Below are 6,144 nucleotides of genomic sequence, written 5' to 3' on the forward strand. Positions count from 1 at the left end.
TAATTCAATAAAATGTAGTGTTAGTCCTTGTCCACGCAAGGGGTTTGGCGGGTGGTGGTGAGCGTTCATCCTCTCCCTCTGAACGTTGGTGCATCACTGAGCTGCGCAGTGAAATGGGTCTGTCCCATCAACACGTTTGCGATGCAGTTTTGTGTTGAAAAAGCCGTTTTTCAACGCATCCATCTAACACTGCAAGCATCATGATGCATAGTGTGTACGGGGCTTAAGCCTCATATATCAAGACAATCTAGAGAAACTCCTATAAAGTCCCATACAGAAAATAAACCAAAGAAATAGCATAGATTACAGTTGAATTGCCCCTGGAAGATCCTAGCAATAAAAGTTCAATCTGGACATTTTACAATGGAACTTTAAGGAACTAAGGACTCACTCAGAAATTTTAAAAGTATTACTGCATGAGCAAAATCCAGGGGTTGTATGTCTCCAAGAAACTAAGTTAGGAGATGCAGTATACATTCCGAGTCTAAACTATGAGATTTATATGATGAGCCCCACAGATGGGAACCGTGCCCATGGAAGTGTTGCAATAGTTATTGCTAAATCATTGCAAGACTGTATTGTTCCAATTATGAAGCAATTGTTCCCCTTAACAAGCAGCTTCAAGCAATTGCTATCCGGGCTACTTTTGACCGTGGAATCACAATCTGCTCTCTTACCTTACCCCATGATTTAGGTTAACTCTTAGCGACATTCAATGTTCAATTGATCAACTTCCTCCTCCTTATTTCAAGGTGGTATTAACCTCTCCCAGGAATTTGAGTCCTTCAAGTCTCATGTAAAGGCTTTTGAATACTTTGCCTCTAAAATATTGAACAGTGTTGAAAACTCTATACCAAAGACCAAAGGGTTACCACACAGACCTGCTGTTCCTTGGTGGGATAAAACCTGTGGTAATTTGAGGAAAATTACCAGGAAATGTTACAGGCATTATAAATCCAGTCAGTCTGCAACAGCAAAATCTATTTACCAACGAGCGATGGCAAAACAGGATATATTTTTAAAAAGTAAAAATAGAATTCTGGCATTTTTATATAAATGGTATAAATTCTAAAACCCCAACCATGTTGATCTGGAAAAAGATTAGAAAACTAAGCGGCAAATATGTTCCAACATCAATGCCTTGTCTGAAAATCAATGGAGACCTTGTCATCAAGCCTAATGAATTTGTTAAAAAAACTGGGTGAGCATTTTTCTGAAGTATCAAGCTCTAGGAACAATTCAACTCGTTTCCAGGATATTAGGAAGTCAACCATTTTTCTTAATTTAAATTCTGGAAATGGAGAATTTTATCATTCTAAGTTAACTGTAAGGGAATTAAGGGATGCCCTTTCGTCATCTAAATCAGCATTCCCTGGGAATGATAACATTCTTTATAGCATGCTGAAAAACCTTCCAGATTCGGCAAAATCTTATCTACTTAAAATCTTGAACAAAATATGGGAAACTAGTATTCTTCCACCTTCTTGGAAGATTGCAATTATTGTTCCTGTTAAGAAACTATTGAAATATCCACAGCTTCCTACAAGCTATCGGCGAATTTCTCTTACAAGTTGTGTGCAAATTGTTTGAGAAGATGGTGAATTCTAGACTAATGTGGCATCTAGAGAAAAATGGTTTGTTATCTTCTGTCCAATTTGGATTTAGGAGAAATCGTTTCACTCTGGACCCATTAGTACGATTATCAACCCAAATTCAGCCAGGTTTCTCAAAATGCTGTCAGACTGTTAGAGTCTTCTTCGATCTTGAAAAAGCCTATGACACTACTTGCCGTTTTGGTATTATTAAGCAGCTTTATGACATGGGAATAAGTGGTAATATGTTAAATTTCATCTAAGTTAGAACTGGAAATACCTTGTCTAATGCTTTTGAGCTGGAGGAATGCGTCCCACAAGGCAGTGTATTGAGTGTCACTGTATTTGCCGTGATTATAAACAGCATTGTTGAATGTGTCTCACCTCCAGTAAAGGTGTCTTTGTTTGTGGGTGACCTTGCTACATGTCACTAGTTATGATGCTATTGCAGCTTGTAATTTCTTGCAAAAGTCAGTTAATGCAATCAGCAATTGGGCAGATGGTAATGGCTTTCGATTCTCCCCTTCCAAGACTGTGGCAGTTCGTTTTACTAGAAGTACTCGATAGGAAACCATCCCAAATACTAAGCTGAGACACACTAATACCATATGAGGAGGAGTTGAAATTTTTGGGGATGATCTTTGATAAGAAACCAACATGTGCTAGTCATTTTGATTCCTTGAATATTAAGGTAAAGAAATCCCTTAACATTTTAAAAATAGTGTCAGTTTTTAACTGGGGTGCTGATAAGAGGTCATTTTTATGGGTAAATGACTCATTATGTAAATCAAAGCTTGAGTATGATTGCCAAATCTACTCTTCAGCAAGTGCAAGCAAACTTAAAGAGTTAAATGTAGTGCATCATGCTGGTCTAAGAATATGCTCTGATTCATTTAAGACATCTCCAGTTGAAAGTCTTTATACCGATACTGAAGAGCTCCCTCTAGACTTACGTTGAGAGGAACTGGTATTGTGGTAAATGGTCAAATTAAGAGGTTCCCCAAAAAACCCTGGAGCATCTATACTTAAACAAAACGATCCACAGAAGTTTACAAATGCTAGAGCATCTAAGCCTTTTCAGGTAAGAATTAATGCTGCAGTTGACAATGTGTATTAAGGAGAAAAAAATGGAGGTAATACATTGCTGAAGTTGCCTCCTTGGTTGACCCCAGAACCATCAGTCTGTCAAAAAGCTGTGGTTAAAAAATCTATTAATGTCCAAGAAGTGAAGGCTCGTTTTCTTGATCATGACCAAATGCAATCGGGTTATGTTGAAATGTTCACTGATGGATCAAAGATATCAAGTGGTGTTGGTTGTGCTGTTGTTCATGGTAATAGCTCATATGTGGGCAGGGTTTTTATTAATGCCTCTATTTTTACAGCTGAATTAACTACATTAGTCAAATCTCTTGAGATTGTTTCTGCTCTACAGGGTAATAATTTCACCATGTACTCAGATTCTTATAGTGCACTCATGGCCATGAAACAATATAACCCTAAACATCCCATTATTCAATTAATTCAAGTCCATTTTTGCTGGGTCCCTGCCCATGTAGGTATTGCTGGAAACGAACTTGCTCACCATGGAGCAAGAGATGTCATTACTAAAGAAGACATTCTCTTCCACCATATTCCTGCTACTGACATGATTGATTGATTGATTGTGTCTATTAAACCTGGTGTCACAACATCTAGGTAATTGACACCGAAATAAATTAAATAGAAAAAATTGAATTTTAAATAAATTTCTTATAAAAATATCTATAAATATATGTATATAAAAAGTTTGTTCATATATATAAGTTCTTACATAGACAATCTATTTATAATTTAAATTTGGTTGAGGAGGCCTGCCTCCCCCATAAATTTATATAGCTGCTCTATATTACAATCCTTTCCAAGAATTGTAGGTAGGATATCTAAAATCAAGGGGTTTATAAGGTTAAAAGATTCCAGTGACTGAAGAACACTTCTTGAGTCACAATATATAATAAAATTATTTTCATTCCAAATAAAAACTTCCTTTAAAGCCTTTAAAACTGCATATAATTCTGCCGTAAAAATCAATGCAACAGGTGATAACCTGCCACTTCTCTCTAAATCAGGGAAGGCTACTCCAAAGCCGATGCTAGCATCTGACTTTGAGCCGTCCGTGAAAACTGCAGTGGAGTTATCATGTTGCAAGGAGTGTTCTGAAAATATTGACCGCATGACCTCACTGGACAATTCTGTCCTGGTAGAATTAAAATATCTACAGAATTTTACCTCTGGGAAGTTCCAGGGGGGACTAACTGAACATTTTGCTGTTAAAATCTCAATCCTTGGCATATTTTATTCACTGACAATGACATTTACTCTAAAAACGAATGGATGAGGTTGCTTGGGGTAATTTTCATAAAACTGCCAATGCCTTTCCTTTCTCATACAAATGCTGGTTAAAGACTTAAAATAGCCTCTGGAATCTAGACCAGCTCCGAACCAGCAGACGGTTGTAATGAAGATACATTGGCACCTCATCAGCATGCACAAGCATGCTCTTGGTGGGAGATGATTTAAATGCTACTGTACACAACCATATTCCTCCATGATGAATTGAGTTGAGCATTTTAAGGCAATTTGGCTTCGCAGAAGTGTACATTTCACACCCATAAGTTAATTTTGAAAAGACCAAGGCTTTATATAATCTCAACATCTGAGTTCGGTCTGCACCCCACGAAGTGTGAGACAGGACTTTCAGCAAATTCATTGTTTTCAAGCATTTTGCCTTAATTATTTCAGATGTGGAATCCAGGTCAGCTTGCTATCAAAAATCAAACCAGGAAACCTTGTTTCACCAACACATGGAATTCTCTGCCTATGAATGAATATATCCGGATCAGGGTGGATTCCCCTTATAAGACAAAAGTGCATAATTACTGTTTTACTGGCAGAAAATCTAAAACCATTAACCTCAGCCCACTTTACTACATTATCAATGCAGAGCTGAAGGCGGCATTCAGCCACTGCCATCCTTGATGCTACAAAGGAAATTGACAGGTCATCAACAAAAAGGGTATATGTTATATATGAGGGAATTATTTTAGAAACCCCATTGATTACCAAGGCGAACAAGGTTACACTTAAAACACTTCCTTCTGGTACTCCTTCTTGACTGAATACATCTGACATTGTTGCTCCAACCTGAACCTGAAATATCCTATTTTTTTAAAAAAGCATTAATAAAGAGGGGCAAATTGCCTCTCAGGTTACATCCATAAAGGACCCTCAAAATACCATATCTCCATGTTGTATCATAAGCCTTCTCTAGATCAAAGAAAACAATGATGTGATGCTGCTTGTCGGCAAAAGCTTCACACATTGAAGATTCCATTCGTACCAATACATCAGTTGTGGAGTGCATACACTGAAAACCATGCTGACCAGGCGAAAGATATTTACCTCTTTCCAAGTACCACGTCAATCGTGTGTTCACCATTTTTTCCATGATCTTACACAAACAAGATGTAAATTGAATAGGACGATAATTTTCTGTCTTGAACGGATCTTTTCCAGGTTTCACGAATGGCAGTAATTTTAAATTCTCCCAAAGCTTGGGGAAGATATGTTGTCTGTAAATTCTGTTAATAAGGCTTAATATGAAAAGTCCGGTATTTTCAGGAGTATGCTTAATCACTGAATATGTTATATCATCCAGTCTAGAAGCTGATTCATTACATTTAATCAAGGCTGATTCAAATTCTCTAATAGTAAAAGGAGCATTGTATTCGAAATGTCTTAATGTATTAAAATCAATTTCGACCTGTTCAACTATCCTTCTTTGAGCTGACCCCCTAGATGCTGACCCCTTGACGTGGGTAGGGGGCTTAGGGACCAGCAGCTGGGGCATGATGCCTGGTGGGGTTGGTTTCTCACTGGTCCTTGGGGCCCAGCTGCTGATCCAACTAAATTAGTCAGAACTTTTCTTTCTACTAAAAACATTTCATCTTTCTGCCTTCCTCCCTCTTATAAGGTATGGGTTCTATGATGATGACTATTGGCTTCGTTTTGGACATGGTTTAGGCTAAATCTTGGGATTTGAAGGAGGGTGAGGATGGACGGCATGCTACCTCACCCGTAGAACTCTAGTACCTGACGTGATCGAGCGAGGGGAAAGTTTATTGTCAAACCCTATCTTCAGTGCCGGGTCTGATCTCGACGGACATCATGACGCCTTAGCACTGGAGATAGGGTGTATATCCGGTAATTACCCCTAGGACGACCCTAATTAAAGGGATGACCCGTCCTCTAAGTGTGACTCCATGGTGGGTATGGGGAATATCTGGATGAACTATATTTTTCACGTTATATGGCAACCCCCCCTATTTCGGCTGACGACCCTATGCTTTTGTCAAAGGACTTGTGCACGGAACCCAAACTTCAATCAATCATGGTCGGTCCCTATGATCAGGGTAGTACCCCTGGACTGAATGACAGACGGACACAGATGACGACCCAAAGCAATGCGAGTAGATATACCTCCAAGAAATCTCAACAAAAAGCATTTGGCTCAGTA

Source organism: Macrobrachium nipponense, chromosome 22 (assembly GCF_015104395.2).
Source record: "Macrobrachium nipponense isolate FS-2020 chromosome 22, ASM1510439v2, whole genome shotgun sequence".
NCBI lineage: Eukaryota > Metazoa > Arthropoda > Malacostraca > Decapoda > Palaemonidae > Macrobrachium > Macrobrachium nipponense.